Consider the following 19087-nt stretch of genomic DNA (forward strand, 5'->3'; position numbering starts at 1 on the left):
CAACTACTGAAGCCTGCACACCTACAGCCCATGTTCCACAACAAGAGAAGCCACCGCAATGAGAAGCCCGTGCACCACAACGAAGAGTAGTCCCCACTCACAACTAGAGAAAGCCTGCGCACAGCAACAAAGACCCAATGCAGCCAAAAACAAAAAGACCCAACAGTTTCCATGCCCATGATTTGCTTTTCAGAACTCATATTTTTTTCTGTTTAATAATGTTGGTACTAAGCTCAGCACATTCATAAGTTGTCCTTGTATCTTACAGTGTACAATCAACAGACTACAAATGAAAAGAATCATGAGGAAGGATAAAAAGAGTGGAAAGAAGAGTTTTGAGATTCTGACAAAAGAAGTTACTATATAGGATAGAGGAGGAAAAAAATGATTTGGGGAGGAAGAAAGGAAACGTATTAAAGCAGTAAGTATATTAAAGAAACAAAATGATTCACGTTCTTCTCTTGGCTGTTGTTTTTGATAGTTTTAATGGCTACTCTGTGTGCTCCCTGGAATTATTTAAAGGCCTTTACAGTGTTAGATAAGTGAAAAGAAACAGACATTCAGCACTGATTGTTGCTTCATTTTCAGGTATAAGTTCTCTGAATTTCTCTCATTCTTGAGAGTTTTCTTGTTTCACTAAAGATAATGAGGATGGTCATGACTTAGTACTATTTTGGTATCTCTGTGTTATAAGAAAATCTATAAATCTTGTTCATTACCTTTTTTTAAATAAAGATCTACTTTAACAATTAACTTACTTTTTCTTTTATATTTCCATTTTTAAAAGTTTTTAAATATTTTTAAAAAATTTTTATTGGAGTATAGTTGAGTCACAATGTTGTGTTTCTGCTTTACAGCAAAATGAATCAATTTTACATATACCCTTTTTTTTTTTTTTAAAGATTCTTTTCCCATATAGGCCATTACAGAGTATTGAGTAGAGTTCCCTGGGCTATACAGTAGATCCTTACTAGTTATCTATTTTATATGTAGTAGTGTTTATGTGTCAGTCCCAGTCTCCCAATTTGTCCCTCCCTCACCTTATCCCTTGGTAACCATTACTTTGTTTTCTATATCCGTGACTCCTATTTTGTAAATAAGTACATTTGTACCATTTTGTTTTTTTAGATTCCACATATAAGCAATATCATGTATTTGTCTTTCTGTGTCTGACTTACTTCACTCAGTATGACAATATCTTGGTCCATCCATGTTGCTGCAAATGGCATTATTTTATTCTTTTTATGGCTGAGTAATATTCCATTGTATATATGTACCACATCTTCTTTATCCATTCCCCTGTTGATGGACATTTAGGTTGCTTCCATGTCCTGGCTATTGTAAATAGTGCTGCAATGAACACTGGGGTGCATGTATCTTTTTGAATTATGCTTTTCTCTGGATATATACCCAGGAGTGGGATGGCTGGGTCATATGGTATTTCTATTTTTAGTTTTTTAAGGAACCTCCACACTGTTCTCTATAGTGGCTATATCAATTTTCATTCCCACCAACAGTGTAGGAGGGTTCCCTTTTCTCCACACCCTTTCCAACACTTATTGCTTGTAGATTTTTTGATTAACTTACTCACTGTCTTATTTTAGTATCTGTCACCAATACCCAAGATTCTCATTGTTGAAAATTTAGGGATTAACACTTTATTAAGGATCAGACAAAAATTTGGGAAGAAAGCCAATTTTGCTTTTAGCTTCAAAAAATATAAGGTTTTTTTAAAAATTAAAGTATACTTGATTTACAATATTGTGTTAGTTTCAGGTGTATAGCAAAGTGACTCAGTTATATATAATTTTTTCAAATTGTTTTCCATTATAGGTTTATTATAAGATATTGAATATTGTTCCCTGTTATACAGTAAATCCTTGTTGTGTATCTATTTTACATATAGTAGTTTATATCTGTTAATCCCATACTCCTAATTTATCCCTCCCACCTCCCCTTTCCCCTTTGGTAACTCTAATTTTGTTTTCTATATCTGTGAGTCTGTTTCTATTTTGTAAATAGATTAACTTATATTCTTTTTAATTCGCATATAAGTGATATCACATAATTACCTTTCTCTGACTGACTTCATTCAGCAGGATATTCTATAGGTCCATCCATATTGCTGCAAATGTCATTATTTTATTCCTTTTCATGGCTAAGTAGTATTCCATTGAGTGTACATACCACATCTTCTTTATCCATGCATCTCTTGATGGACACTTATGTCACTTCCATGTCTTGGTTACTGTAAATAGTGCTATGAACAATGGGGTGCATGTATCTTTCTGAGTTGGAGTTTTCATCTTTTCTGGATATATGCCCAGGAGTGAGATTGCTGTATCATATGGTACCTCTATTTTTAGTTTTTAAGCAACCACCATACTGTTTTCCATAGTGGTTGCACCAATTTACATTCCTACCAACAGTGTAGGAGGGTTCCCTTTTCTCCACACCCTCTCCATTATTTATTATTTGTAGACTTTTTGATGATAGTCATTCTGACCAGTGTGAGGTAATACCTCATTATGGTTTTGATTTTCACTTATCTAATAATTACCAATGTTGAGCATCTTTTCATGTGCCTGTTGGCCATCTGTATGTCTCCTTTACAGAAATGTCTATTTAGGTGTTATGCCCATTGTTTGATTGGGTTGTTTCTTTCTTTCATATGAAGTTGTTTGAGCTGCTTGTATATTTTGTAAATTAACACCTGTTGTTTGTATCATTTGAAAATATTTTCAACTAATCCATAGGTTTTCTCTTTGTTTTGTTGATGGCTTCCTTTGCTGTGCAAAAGCTTTTTTTTTTTTTAAGATCCTTATTGGAGTATAATTGCTTTACAGTGTTGTTAGTTTCTGCTGTATAACAAAGTGAATCAGCTGTATGCATATGTATATCCCCATATCCCCTCCCTCTTGCATCTCCCTCCAACCCTCTTTATCCCACCCCTCTAGGTGGTTGCAAAGTACTGAGCTGATCTCCCTGTGCCACACAGTTGCTTCCCACTGGCTATTTTACATTTGGTAGTGTATATATGTCAATTGTGCAAAAGCTTTTAAGTTTGATTAGGTCCCATTTGTTTATTTTTTCTTTTATTTCTTTTGCCTTGGGAGCTTGATCTAAGAAAATATCGCTACAATTTATGTCAGTGAATGTTTTGCCTATGTTCTAGGAGTTTTACAGTGTCATGTCTTACTTTTAAGTCTATACACCACTTTAAATTTATTTATTTATTTATTTATTATTTTTTTTTGCAGTACGTGGGCCTCTCACTGTTGTGGCCTCTCCCGTTGCGGAGCACAGGCTCCGGACGCGCAGGCTCAGCGGCCATGGCTCACGGGCCCAGCCGCTCTGCGGCATGTGGGATCTTCCCGGACTGGGGCACGAACCTGTATCCCCTGCATTGGCAGGCAGACTCTCAACCACTGCACCACCAGGGAAGCCCAAATTTATTTTCGTATATAGTGTGAGGGAGTGTTCTAATTTCATTGATTTACATGAGGCTGTCCAGCTTTCCCAAAGCACTTGCTGAAGACACTGTCTTTTCTTCATATACTTTTGTCTCCTTTGTTTAAGATTAATGGACCATAGTTGTCTGGGTTTATTTTTGAGCTCTCTATTCTGTTCCATTGATCTATTTTTGTGCCTGTTTTTGTGCCAATACAATGCTGTTATGATCACTGTAGCTTTGTAGTATTGTCTGAAGTCTGGGAGGGTAATGCCTCTAGGTTTGTTCTTTTTCCTCAGGATTGCTTTGGCAATTATGGGTCTTTTGTGATTCCATATAAATTTTAGAATTATTTTTTGTAGTTCTATGAAAAATGTCACACGTAATTTGACAGAGGTCACATTAAATTTGAAGACTGCTTTTGGTAGTATGACCATTTTAACAATATTAATACTTCTAATCAAAGAGCATGAGATATCTTCCCATTTCTTTGAATCACCTTCTGTTACCTTTATCAATGTTTTATAGTTCTCATCATAGAGGTCTCTAACCTCCTTTGTTAGATTTAGATTTATTCCTGGGTATTTTATTTTTTTGATGCAATTTTAAACGGTATATATATTTTTTACTTTCTAATATTTCATTGTTAGTATAAAGAAATGCATGATTTCTTGTGCCCTGCTACCTTGCTGAATTCATTTATTAGTTCTAATAGTTTTGTGTGAAATCTTTAGGGTTTTTATACAGAGTACCATGTCATCTGCATATAATGACAATTTTCTCTCTTTCCTCTCAACTTGGATACCTTTAATTTCTTGTGCTTGCTGTGGCTAAGAATGCCAATACTGTGTTGAATAGAAGTGGTGACAGTGGGCATCCTTGTCTTGTTCCAGAATTTAGTGGGAAGGCTTTCAGCTTTTCACCCTTGAGTATTATGTTGGCTGTGAGTTTTTCATAAATGGCTTTTATTATGTTGAGATATGTTCCCACTTCAATGGGAGTTTTTATCTTGAATGGATATTGAATGTTATCAAATGCTTTTTCGACAACTATTCAGATGATCATGTGGTTTTTGTCTCTTCTTGTTAATGTGGTGTACCACATCAATTAATTTATGTATGCTGAACCATCCTTGCAACCCTGGAATGAATCCAACTTCATCATGGTGTATAATTCGTTTTATGTGTTGTTGGAGTAAGTTTGCTAAAATTTTGTTGAGGATTTTTGCTTCTTCATCAAATATGTTGGACTGTAATTTTCTTTTTTGTAGTGTCTTTGGTTTTGGTATCAGGGTGATTGATGGTGGCTTCATATGGTGACTTTAGGAGTGTTCCCTCTGCTTCAGTTTTTTGAAATAGTTTCAGAAAGATAGCTATAAGTTCTTCTTTGTATGTTTGATAGAATTCCCCAGTGAAGCCATACAGTTCTGGACTTTTGTTTGTGGGGAGTTTTTTGTTCTTTTTAAATTACAGATTCTATTTCACTATTAGTGACCAGTCTGTTCAAATTATTGTTTCTTGACTCAATTTTGGCAGGCTATATGTTTCTAGAAACTTCCCTGTTTCTTCTAGGTACTCCAGTTTGTTGGCATGTAATTGTTCATGGTATTATCTTATGATTTTTAGTATTTCTGTGATATTGGTTGTTATTTCTCCTCTTTAATTTCTTATTTTGTTTATTTGGGTCCTCTCTCTTTCCTTCTTGGTGAGCTTGGCTAGAGGTTTGTTGATTTTGTTTGTTTCATAAAAACCAGCTCTGGGGCTTCCCTGGTGGCACAGTGGTTGAGAGTCCCACCTGCTGATGCAGGGGACACAAGTTCGTGCCCTGGTCCGGGAAAATCCCACATGCCACGGAGAGGCTGGGTCCATAAGCCATGGCCACTGAGCCTGCACGTCCGGAGCCTGCGCTCTGCAACGGGAGAGGCCACAACAGTGAGAGGCCTGTGTACCAAAAAAAAAACCAAAAAAAAAACCCAGCTCTTTATTTTATTGATCTTTTCTATTTCTTTTTAATATCTATTTATTTCCTCTTTGATCTTTATTTCCTTCCTCCTGCTTACTTTGGGTTTTGTTTTTTTCTTTTCATAATTCCTTTAGGTGGCAGGTTAGGTAATTTGAGATTTTTGTCTCTTGAGAAATATCTGTATTGCTATGAACTTCCTTCTTAGAACTGCTTTTGCTGCATTCCATTGATGTTGTAAGGTCGTGTATTCATTGTTCTTCTGGAGGTATTTTCTGATTTCTTCTTTGACTTCATCATTGACCCACTGGTTTTTTAGTAGCATGCGGTTTTGTCTCCATTTGATTGTTTTTTCTCATTTTTATTTCTGGGTCTGATTTCTAGTTTCATACCATTGTGATCAGAAAAGATATTTGAAATAATTTCTATCCTAAATATATTGAGGCTTGTTTTGTCCCCTAGTATGTGGTCTATACTAGAGAATGTTCTATGCGTGCTCGAAAAGAATGTATTTTTTTTGGATGTAGTGTCTTGTAGATAACAATTAAGTCCAACTGTTCTACTGTGTCATTTAGGATCTCTTTTGCCTTATTGGTTTTCTGACTAGAAGATCTGTCCATTGGTGTCAGTAGGGCATTAAAGGTTCCTACTATTATTGTATTCCTGTCAATCTCTCCCTTTGATCAGCACTTGTTTTATATATTTAGGTCCTCTTATATTGGGTGCATATATGTTAACAAGCATAATGTTCTCTTCTTGTATTGATTCCTTTATCATTATATAGTGGACTTCTTTGTCTTTGTTTATAGGTGTTGTTTTAATGTCTATTTTATCTAAGTATCACTAAACCATCTTTCTCACCATCTCCATTTGCATGAAATACTTTTTTCATCTTCTCACTTTCAATCTATGTGTGTCTTTGTCCTAAAGCGAGCTTCTTGTAGGCAGCATGCTGTACGTTCTTCTTTTATTATCCATTCTACCACTCTGTGTCTTTTAATCAGAGCATTTAGTATACCGACATTTAAAGTAATTATTGATAAGTACATAGTTGTTGCCATTTTAAACCTTTTCCAGTTGATTCTATAGTTCTTCTGTGTTTACTCCTTTTGTTTTTCCTTTTATGGTTTGATGGTATTCTTTTGTATTATGCTTGAGTTTCTTTTTTTGTAATTTTTTATTGTTTTAATTTTTCAAAATATTTTATATTGTAGTTGATTAACAACATTGTGTTAGCTGAATAGTGAAGTGATTCATTTATACATACACATGTATCTGTTCTTTTAAAATTTTGTTTCTTATTTAGGTTATTACAGAATATTAAGCACAGTTCCTTATGCTATACAGTAGGCCCTTGCTGGTTATCTGTTTTAAATATAGTAGTGTGTACATGTCAATCACAAACTCCCAATTTATTTGTCATCCCCCCCCCACCTTTCCCCTTTGGTAAACATAAGTTTGTTTTCTAAGTCTGTGAGTCTGTTTCATAGATAGGTTCATTTGTGTCGTATTTTAGATTCCACATATAAGTGATATCATAGGATGTGTACCTTTCTCTGTCTGACATACTTCACTTAGTATGATAACCTCCAGGCCCACCCACATTGCTGCAAATGGCATTATTTCATTCTTTTTAATGGCTGAGTATTAACCCACTGTATATACGTACCACATCTTCTTTATCCATTCATCTGTAAGACATTTAGGTTGCTTCCATGTCTTGGCTATTGTACATAGTGCTGCAGTGAATACTGGGGTGCATGAATCATTTCAAACCATGGTTTTCTCTGAATATATGCCCAGGAGTGGGATTGCTGGATAATATCATAGCTATATTTTTTTTAAGGAATGTTGATACTGTTCTCCATAGGGGCTGTACCAATTTACATTCCCACCAACAGGGTAGGAGGGCTCCCTTTTCTCCACACCTTCTCCAGCATTTATTGTTTGTAGACTTTTAGATGATGGCCATTCTGACTGGTGTGAGGTGATATCTCATTGTACTCTGATTTGCATTTCTCTAATAATTAGTGATGCTGAGCATCTTTTTTGCCTTTTTTGGAGAAACATCTATTTAGATCTTCTGCCCATTTTTTGATTGGGTTGTCTGTTTTTTTGATGTTGAGCTACATGAGCTGTTTGTAGATTTTGGAGAATAATCCCTTGTCAGTTGCTTCACTTGCAAGTATGTTCTCCCATTCTGTAGGCTGTCTTTCTATGGTTTCCTTTGCAGTGCTAAAGCTTTTGAGTTTACTTAGGTCCCATTTGTTTATTTTTGTTTTTATTTCCACTACTCTAGGAGACAGATCAAAAAACATATTCCTGAGATTTATATCAAAGAGTGTTATGCCTCTGTTTTCCTATAAGATTTTTAGAGTGTCAGTTCTTACCATTAGGTCTTTAACCCACTTTGAGTTTATTTTTGTGTATGGTGTTAAAGAATGTTCTAATTTCATTCTTTTACATGTAGCTGTCCAGTTTTCCCAGCACCATTTATTGCAGAGACTGTCTTTTCTCCATTGTATAGTGTTGCCTCATTTGTCATAAATTGACTATAGGTGCTTGGGTTTATTTCTGGGCTTTCTATCCTGTTCCGTTGATCTCTTTCTGTTTCTGTGACAGTACCATACTGTTTTGATGAATGTAGCTTTGTAGTATAGTCTGAAGTCAGGGAGCTTGCTTCCTCTAGCTCCGTTTTTCTTTCTCAAGATCACTTTGGCTATTCGAGGTCTTTTGCTTCTCCATACAAATTTTATTATTTTTTGTTCCAGTTCTGTGAAAAATTCCACTGGTAATTTGATAGGGATTGCATTGAACCTGTAGATTGCCTTGGAAAGTATAGTTATTTTGACAATATTGATTCTTCTAATCCAAAAACATGTTATATCTTTCCATCTGTTTCTGTCATCTTTGATTTCTTTCATTAGTATCTTATAGTTTTTGATGTATAGGTTTTTTACCTCCTTAGGTAGGTTTATTCCTAGGTATTTTATTCTTTTTGATGCAATGGTAAAGGAGATTGTTTCTTTAATTTCTTTTTCTGATCTTTCATTGTTAGTGTACAAAAATGCAACAGATTTCTATGTATTAATTTTGTATCCTGCAAATTTAACAAATTCATTGATTAGCTCTAGTAGTTTTCTGGTAGCATCTTTAGAATTTTTTATGTATAATGTCATGTCATCTGCAAACAGTGACAGTTTTACTTTTTTTCCAATTTTGATTCTTTGTAATTCTTTTTCTTCTCTGACTGCCATAGATAGGACTTCCAAAACTATGTTGAATAATGGTGAGAGTGGACATCCTTGTCTTGTTCCTGATGTTAGAGGAAATGCTTTCAGCTTTTCACTGTTGAGTATGATGTTAGCTGTAGGTTTATCATATATGGCCTTTATTATGTTGAGGTATGTTCCCTCTATGCCCACTTTCTGGGGAGTTTTTATCATAAATGGCCATGAAATTTTGCCAAATGCTTTTTTTCTGTATCTATTGATACAATCATATGGTTTTTATTCTTCAATTTGTTGATGTGGTGTATCACACTGATTGATTTGTGGATATTGAAAAATCCTTGTGTCCATGGGAAAAATCCTGTGTTCATGGTGTATTATCCTTTCAATGCACTGTTAGATTAGGTTTGCTGGTATTTTGTTGAGGATTTTTTCGTCTATATTCATCAATAATCTCAGCCTGTAATTTTTTTTTGTGGTATCTTTGTTTGGCTTTGGTACCAGAATGATGGTGGCCTCATAGAATGAATTTGGGAATGTTCCTCCCTCTGCAGATTTTTTGGGAATAGTTTCAGAAGTATAGGTGTTAACTCTTCTCTAAATGTTTGACAGAATTTGCCTGTGAAGCCATCTGGTCCTGGACTTTAGTTTGTTGGGAGTTTTTAAATCACAGTTTCAATTTCAATACTTGTGATTGGTCTGTTCATATTTTCTATTTCTTCCTGGTTCAGTCTTGGGAGATTGTACCTTTCTAAGAGTTTATCCATTTCTTCCAGGTTGTCCATTTTATAGTGGACATTTAATGTGAATTTAATGTGAATGTGGTGTCTTTCATTAAATTGTATCCATGTTTTAAATATAAAAGTAATTTACTCCAATATACTAGAACAAATAATTACTGTAATTAGTCTTCATGACAATAACACCATTTATTGAATGTCTACTATATGCACATGCTTTATATATGTCTATACCTAATCTTCACAATAATAGCAAGTGATCAATATTTTAATACACATTTTATAAATGAAAAATCTGACTTTCTAAGTATGTAAGTAACTAGTTCAGGGTTATGGAGCTAATGAATGATACAGCCAAGCTTTTAATCCAGTGTTCGTACACATACACATTTTCCACTATGTCATGCTGTGCCAGTCAAGCATTTCTAAGGTTAACAAGTCTCCTCAAAGTCTCAGAAACATTATTTTAAAAAAAAGAGGAAAAGCCCACAGGTGCCAAAAATTCCAAATATTTAAAATTCATAGAAGTTAACCCATTCTAGCTTCTCTAGCTCTATCATGAGGTCTGCAATGCTCGCAGGTCCCTTTAAGTGTCACTAACAGGCCTAACGCAGAAGCAGAGAAAATGCACGTAGGAACAATAAAGGTGATAGAAGAAGAAAAGAGAAAGAAAAGGAGAAATGAAGGGGAAGGATGCTTTTGGTGAGGAGTGGGAATACCACCACCAACTGGCTACCAGACACCCCCATTTGTGGGTACAATTTAACACTTAATGCATTTCTGATAATGTGTGAAAGTCTCATGTATAGCAGTGAAATATTAGGCAAATACAGGAAGTTTCTCTTAGAGTCTGAAGAATAAAAAAGCTATCTCTTTTTATTAGACCTAATCATCAATGATGAAATTCCAACATTCCATACACATTCTTAAATTTGTTTTTTTGTTTTGACAGTCAAATGCATAGTATACTTGCTTAAATCTAGTGAGAATATGGTTACAATATAATTTTTTCAAACATTTTCCAATGTTATTTAAAATAGAGTAGGCTTATGAGTCATACTTCTTGCCTTCTGAGTGTTTTCCAGTTTTCATATTTTTCATAAAAGGATAAAGACAAAATGTAGTAAGATATTAAAATAATTACAAAAACTAGTACACATAAATGGTGATGTTACTGAAATTGAACTATAGCCTGAAAGAGTTCCTTTCTTGTGACAGCTTGAAATGTCTGTCAGCTAATCATAAAGGACTAAATTCAGAGTAGTGAAGGGTTTTTAGGGACACTGGTGGATAGTCTGTGAAAATTAAACTGCTATGGAAGATGAACACGTAGAGAAATGCCTTTAATTACCAACGTTTTTGTCTCCTTGGTTCAAACTCTCTGAGGCCATCCAGTGTTTCCTTAATTACACTTCATCAGGGACAGAATTGCCTTTTCAAACCTGAAGGGGTCAAAAGTTCATTTCACTCTTTCTTTCTGTTCTACATTCATTAGCTTTTCCCTTAAAGCATCAACAGAGTAAATGCTCTCTTCTATACACCATGGAAGAAAATATGAATGAATCAGGCAGAGTCTTCCCTCAAGGAAGACAAACTCTGAACTCCATGAGAATGCAAAGACTCAGTTGTTCATTGACTGTTCTTATCTTAACTGCTGAATTCCAGTAAGTGGAACAACAGCTGGTATTTTATCAGTAGGCATTCAACAAATGCTTGTTGATGACTATACCTAAAACTGGGAAAGTTTGTTCATTGACCCAAAAAGGAAGGAAGGAAGGGAAAAAGAGGAAGATAAAGAAAGAGAGAAAGGATGAGATAGAACAAGAAAGAGAGAAAGGGAAGGTAGGGGAGAAAGAAAGAAAACTATAGGATTTACAGCTAGGGGAAACCTTAGCAATTATGTAGTCTATGAAAAACCAGCCAAGGTATTCCATTTAGCAAGTGAGAGTTAAGAGTAATATTTTATTTATAATTCCCAATACAGTGTTTTCTCAACATTATAGTAAAATAAACAAATATGTATTAAATACTTAAGATGAACCCAGCCATGTTTAGGCTTTAAAAGAATATAGGAAAAATAACATATTTAAATCTCTCAATCTTCGCAGAGTACACTGCACAATAAACGGTATCTATAATAGTAATAATAATAATTAAGTAGCTTATATTTAGAATTCTGAGGATGCCTCATATTAATAAAACTATAACTACAAATACCTCTCAAGAATTAGGAAAATAAAAGATAAAGGAATCATCAAACTGAACTTTAAACAGCACCATAACATTACTATATTTTACAATGCTTGATATATTAGTCTTAGTTCTTATAAACAGCTTACTGAACATCTCCCAATGTCATGAGGCATTTATTCTTTAAGATAAACTAAGGTTATTAATATTTCCTTTTTTAATTCACTTACACCTTATCTCTAGAGCTCTTTGGAGGCGTTAAAATTTTTCTGCTTTGATTTTCTAATGGTGCCTTTCCCTGAGGCTGTTATCCAATAAAAAAGCAGATTAAGGGCTTCCCTGGTGACGCAGTGGTTGAGAGTCCGCCTGCCGATGCAGGGGATGCGGGTTCGTGCCCCAGTCCGGGGGGATCCCTCATGCCGCAAAGCGGCTGGGCCCGTGAGCCATGGCCACTGAGCCTGTGTGTCCGGAGCCTGTGCTCCGCGGCGGGAGAGGCCACGGCAGTGAGAGGCCCGCGTACCGCAAAAAAAAAAAAAAAAAAAAGGCAGATTAATCAGCACACTCAGAGTACACTGCTCAGTTTTTCTGAAGTAAGCTAAGTAGCATCTCTAAGGTAGGCCAAGTCCTGAAAAAGAACTTTCCTAATACCTGCATAGCAATGTCAAGTACACTCAGAAACTTGCTTCAGGGAGTGGTACTTTTTATTATTTGTTTTGTTTCTTGTTCTTTTTGTTTTGCTTTTGGAATAAGTAATAAAAATGTGAATCAGTATGGAAGAAACTTTTTGCTGTAAGAACAAGCAACAACTTGAATTTGTCTATATAACAGCTGCATGAGAGGCCATGTTTATACAGTACAGTATACTACCTGCACCAGCTGGGGGTGGGGCAATATATAGTAATAACTCACATCTGATTTATGTATCTTTGTTAGTACTTATTGAAGTGTGGTTTAGAATATAAATTGCTTATTTCTTAGTTTCCATTTCTGAATTGTAACCTTCTTGAGGTTACGAGTGCCTGAGTTGTTCATTACCTGATGTTCCTAGCCCACATCCTACATATTATAAGTGCTGCTCTAAAATATTAGTAAATTTAACTAATAATTAGTTAACTTCAGACTTAATAATTATACATTACAAATTATACACTATAAATTATTTAATGTTGTCACTAAAATAAACCATTTTAACATTCAAAAGGAATTCATGTTTGTTATGAAATATTCAGAATATCTAGAATATAGTATAAGCCATAATATGAAATAAAATGTTCATATAGCCTCACAAATAAGACACAGTTGTTCATTCAACAATACTGAACACCACCAGGACTTAGGTAGGTCTTGCTCCAGGTATGGGTAACATGGCTGAAAAGTTCTGACAAGCTCCTCCTGACTTTACAGAGCCTATGTTCCAGACACAGACAACAAACAAAATTCAAAACTGCTGGAAGGAGCATGTTGCGGCACAAAAGTTCTGAAATGGCAAGAACTTGATATGCATGAAGCTTTTGTTGCTGGAAAAGGTAAGCAAAGGGTGAGATGGTACATGCAGGTGCTCATGCAGGCCATTGTTAAGAAGCTGAGTCTTTACTCTATGTACATAGGAAGCCACTGAAAACTCTTATGTAGGAAGCCGATGTGGCTTTATTGAAGAAAAAGCAAAAAAACATAAAGGCAAAACCAAAGCAAACCACACTGGCACACTGGTTGCTGTAAAGAGAATGGGTGATGAAAACCAGAAGAAAAGAGACCTAATAGGGAGTTCAGTGCAATAATACATCTACCCAGGAGATGATGATGGCTTATATTAAAGGGATAGCAGAGGAACGGAAGAGAAGGTGATAGGCTCAAGATGTACTTTGGAAACAAAACTAAGAAGACTGGCTGATAGATTAGATGTGGGGAGGAATCAAAAATCACCCTAGGATTTTTACCTGAATCACTAGGTAGACAATAGTTCTGTTTACTTAGATGGCAAGAACTGAAGAAGAAATAGTGTGGAAGATCCCTCTACCTGCCACACAGTTCCACTTCTCTCCTCCTTCTTTGGTAACAACATTCAGAGTTTATATTAAAGATGGAAATGGGTCCAGTGAAAAATATTTTTGCCTTCTTTTCCTTGCAGCTAGGTGTGTGCCCATTGGCTGGGTTCTGGCCAACAAAATATAATTGGAAATAACATGTGAGATTTCTGGAAAGTTTATTTCAAGCTAAGTGATGTTCCCTTTTCACTCTTTTATCTTTCCCATCTTCCTCCTGAAACCTGAACATGATGGTGGTGTCCCAAGACCGCTATGGATACTGAAATGATTTGAAAGATGGAGGCACCTGCCAAGGCAGTGTGACTCAGAAACATAAAAAGAAACCTGATGACCAAGGAGGCTTCATAACAGCTTTGAATGAAGACCTTCAGCCCTCTCATATAAAACAGAGAAAAAAATTATATTTTAAGTCATTTTATTGATAGTTTCTTTTATTTGCAGCTGAATGCAATCTCCACTGATACCAACTGGCTTGAGGAAAGGGGTGAAAAATCGAGAACTATTTCTGAAACACTAAGTTGAGGTGTCTATTAGACATCCAAATGGACATGTCAAATAAACAACTGAATATAGAAATCTTGTCCTAAAATGAGAGACCAGCATGGGAGATACACATCTGGGAGCTACTGGTGAGTTAAAGCTATGGGACTGATAAAGATTATATAGATAGAAAAGGGCCCAGACCTGAACCCTAGGACACCCAGATTTGGGTATCTGCACAAGAGGAGGAGCCAGAGAATGACGCTGAGAAAAGGAGTCCAGTGAGGTAGTAAGAAAATTCAAAGACTGTGGTTTCATAGATGCAAAGGAAGGAAAATATACTAAGATATAGGGAGTTGTCAATCGTACTGAATGCATTCAGTAGAGAATTGAATTCAATGTAGAAGGAGTACATGGGAGGGCTTTAGTTTCCTGCAATGTGGAGAAATACATATCCTGGAAAGCTTCCCAACAGAAAACAGAAATAGTGGACAAAGTACAACAAACACCTTCTTAAATAGGTAGCTAAGCTACAAGAAACTAAGGAAAATCCTAAAGGGTAGAGAATGAAGAGGTGCTAAAGAGGGACAAGCTGAAACTAAAACTGTTTGGTTGCCCTTGGGTAATTTGCCAATCACCATTTAAATTTTTCTTAAAAACTGAATAGATACAAAAATATTAAGTATTTGTAATATATGAAAATAATCATAACGAAATGAACACTTACAAATGCCTTTCAAGTCGCCTCTGAGCCCCTTATACTACCCTTTCCCCTCCTTGCTAAGAGTTAACCCCTTTCCCAAGTGTTATTACTACCTTCACTTAATAGCTTCATTAAAGCTGTGGCCCCCCAAAAGTTACTATTTATAACGTGTTCATAGCAAGTTTTACTATGTTTAAATGAATTCAGTCTTTATGTTATTCTACAACTTCATTTTTTTGGCTTAATTGTATTCTGATGTTTATCAATGCTGTTACATGAAGCTGTTACAATTTAGTAACTGATCATGAAAGTAACACTGCAGTGCTGTGGGAAAAAGATGGTTTTGTCAATAAATGTGCAGGCCAATTGGAAAATGCAAATGAAACTTAGCCCCTACCTAACCCAGCTCACAGAAAATAGAATGGTGGATTTGAGAGCTAAATGTAAAAGTTAAAACAAGCAAGGATCTAGACGGTAACATCAAAAATCTTCATGACATCAGAGTACAAATATATTTCTTAAATTAGATGCAAAACTTACTAGCCATAAAAAAGAAAGAGGACTGCATTAAAACTAGAGATTTTTGTTCATCAAAAGATTACTAAGAGCATAAGAGAGTGGAGAAAGTATATGCAACAGGTATATCCCACAATGAGTTTGTAATGAAGAATATTCAAATAATTTTTACAAATTGACAAGTTTGACAACCCAATAGAAAAATTAGCAAGAAATCTGATTAAGAATTTCACAAGAGAGTTTAACTAAATGACCAAAAATTATAAGAAAAGATCTTGACGTGATTAAACAGGAGGAAGATGCAAGTAAAAACCACATGAGGTACACAATAGAATGACTGCAATTTAAAAATGACAATTCCAAATGCTGGAAAAGATGTGGAACAACAGAATCTGTCATGCTGGTAGGATAATAAATTGATACAGAAACTTTGGAAAATTCATTGGCAGTTTGTATTAAAGGTAAGCATTCATATATCCTCATGCATGTTTCCATTCTTAGGTACATACCTAGCAAAAATGCATATATATACATTGTTTACCCAGAGGCATGTCCAAGAATGTTCATAGCAGCATTATTCATATAACTCCAAACTGTCCAAACCAGAAACAGACCAAAATGTCCATGAACAGTAGAATGGATAATTTTCAGAATATCCATAGAGCCAATACTTGACAATAATGAAAACTGTAGCAAAATGCAACAAAATGAATGAATTTCACAAAATCAATGTTGAACAAAAAGACACAAGAGAATACATACTTACTATTCATTTTTAAAAAGTACAATAACTCATATGGTGTGATACATAAAAAGAGTAGTTAACCTTCGAGAAGAAGGGATGAGTAATGATTGGGAGAATCATGAGAAACTATGAGGGAGGTTTCTGGAGGGCTGGTGACATTCTATATTTTGATATGAGTGCTGTTTACATAGGTGGTCTTATTCATTTCTGCAATCTTAGCAACTGAGAATAGGGTTAAATATTATAGGTTTGCATTAAATGTTTGTTGATTAAGTTTTGTTGAATTTAAGATGAGAGGGAGAAGCCTTATAAATGAGATCATAGCTGTTATATTACTTCAGCACTCCATAATATATATCTCTACTGAAACCAAGAAACCAAAAGTGGTTCGCTTATGCTTCACAGATCCTTTTTAAAGCAAGGAAATGTTTGTCAACCATATACACTTTTATATTTTTTAAATGTTTAAATATTTAAAATTAGTAAATTAATAATTTCTGGATTTTTTTTTTTTTTTTTTTTTTGGCCACACCACATAGCTTGCAGAATCTTACTTCCCCGACCAGGGATGGAACCCATGCTCCTGCAGTGGAGGTGCAGAGTCCTAACCACTGGACCACCAGAGAATTCCCAGGAAATTTTCTTATTCACATTATCTTTTTCCCTGACGATTACAAATAAATTAGGTAATGGGAATGAAAACGTACATCTGGTCACTAAATTGGTTTCTAGTGGGGATAATGAAGTCCTAAATGACTTTCACTGAATTTCAGGAATGCAATGTTAAAGTTAGCTCTGGATGTTTTAGAAGGTGCCAGGAGAGAAAAATAAGAAAGCTTAAAAATGTCCCTAAAATAATAAGGCTTCCAGCTTCACGCTAACAGAAGGTTCTAATGAATAAATTGGAATGCTTAGGAACTGTTACAACATAACAAATGGAGAGTTAAAGTATTTCCTTCTTCTAAATGCTCTCAGAAAAATAAACAGAAAAACACTTCCTCAAGAACTACTGAGCCATAAAAATTCAGGACATTTCAAATTTATGAAATATTAAAGACAGGAAGTATTGCACATGAAAAAAAGAGTTCTCTAATCTTTTGTCTCCACAGTAAAGAATGGATTTCAAAGGGAAAAGGAAAAAAAACAAATTTGTGCTTTTATGTTCTCCTTTCCTGTAATAAATAACAATTAAATTTCAGGTTTTCTATTTGCAGGTAAAGAGTGGATACTCTTCATTATGACAAGGTTGAGAAAGAAGGAAATCATCTGAACCTTCAATTATACTTTGAAGCAGACTCAGATTGCAACAATACTCTGTAAACATTCAAACATCTAAAGAGGCTATTAATAAATAATCGCCTGAGATTTAACAGCAATAACAACAACAACAAAATCCCAAATGCTCCATAGCTACAGACCACTCTTCCAGCTCCAGGTAGCCACCCCCATGAGTATGCTCCTATTCAGAGGAACCAGGACTGTAAAGGATTTAGCTCAGTGCAACCATTACACTCACTGAAAAACTGCTCAAAGCACATGTCCTATCGATGGGTATCTATATTGCCATTTATCATTGTCAGTATTATAATGGAACACACATCTTGAGAGGCAGCTAAGCCTCATAGTTCAGAACACAAGTTCTAGACCCAGACTGAGTATGAATTCTGCTTCTACCATTTATAAGCTATGACTTTGGGCCAGTTGTTCAACCACTGGCCTGCAAAACCATTAACTGAAAAGGAAGTAATGTATCTACCTCAGAGATCTATAGGGATTGTGATGGTTTGTGTCGACTTGCCACAGGGTGCCAAGATTAAACATTTCTGGTTATGCTGTGAGGATATCTCGAGATGAGATTAGCATTTGGATTGGTAGACTCAGTAAAGTAGATGGTCCTCCCCAATATGGGTGGGCATCATCCAATCCACTGAGGGCCTGAATAGAACAAAAGGAGGATGATGGGGGAATTCATCTTCTACTGCCTCGCTACTCTAGCTGGGACATCACATTTCTTTTTCTGCCCTTGAACTGGGATTTATACCATCAGCGCCCCTATTTCTCAGGTCTTCACACTGGGTCTGGGTCTCTAGCTTGCAGACAGCAAATCATGGGGACTTCTTAGCATCCATAATTGCATGATCAAATTCCTCATAATATGAAACAAAGCCAATAGGAGATATATACCTGGAGAACCCTAATACAGGGGTTAATGAGTTGATACACATTATCTAGCACCTAGGAAGTCCTCAATAAGTGTTAATTACCATCACTGTTATTTTCATTACTATTACTGTGTAACCCAAAGAGCAGGAACAGCTCAAAGACTTATGAACTTTGTTCTAAGAAAGAAGAATAGTCAGTCATAATTAAATGGATTCAAGAAATCAAAACACATCCTGGAAACCAGGGCTGCTGTGGGGGCTGAGTGTGGAAGAAAGAATCAGTATCCAGAAAGGTCTTCCCCATGACTTCCTGGTCTTTAAAGGAGATATTCTACTAGCAGTAAGGCCATCCCAACTCTTTCTTATGCACAGCGGGAATAGATATGGGAAACCTCAGTGAGACGTCTCTAACCACTATCCACATAAAAGGAGAGAAAAACACAGGCTGAGAGGTAACACCTTGAGGCCAGGTGGTGTGAGAGATGTACGACGATGAGTGAACAATGGGACAGAGAACCCAGGTGAGGCCAGTGGAGGACAACCCGGCCACATATTCAGTCTTGCTTCCTGCTAACAACTTTAAGGAGTTTTAACAATATTTTGTCAAACTTACGCCAGCTCCTCTGTGAGCAACTCCCCACCCCCTACCCCTAGGTGATGGCAGATGCCTCAAGCCTTTCATGGGTAGCTAAGGGGCGTAAGGCCAACCTCACTATCTGCTTGAGTTTCTGACTCTACTATGCAACTTCTGCCAAAGATTTCAGGGTAAGGACTTACGGTAGGGAAAAATACCGCCTCAGGAGGGAAACTGCAAGGTGTGCAGACTTAATGAAGTTTGACTTTCACTAAAGGTAGTGAAAACAGGG

General features: G+C 35.8%; 1 long non-coding RNA gene across 1 annotated transcript; it reads left to right on the forward strand.

Moving 5' to 3' along the window:
- Positions 1-324: 324 nt before the first annotated feature.
- LOC308614188 lies at positions 325-14170 on the forward strand. The gene is made up of 3 exons (XR_014015364.1): positions 325-421; positions 12975-13096; positions 14057-14170. It is a non-coding gene; the product is annotated as an uncharacterized lncRNA (long non-coding RNA).
- Positions 14171-19087: the final 4917 nt, after the last annotated feature.

Source organism: Mesoplodon bidens, assembly GCF_964165515.1.
Source record: "Mesoplodon bidens genome assembly, chromosome: 3".
NCBI classification, from domain to species: domain Eukaryota; kingdom Metazoa; phylum Chordata; class Mammalia; order Artiodactyla; family Ziphiidae; genus Mesoplodon; species Mesoplodon bidens.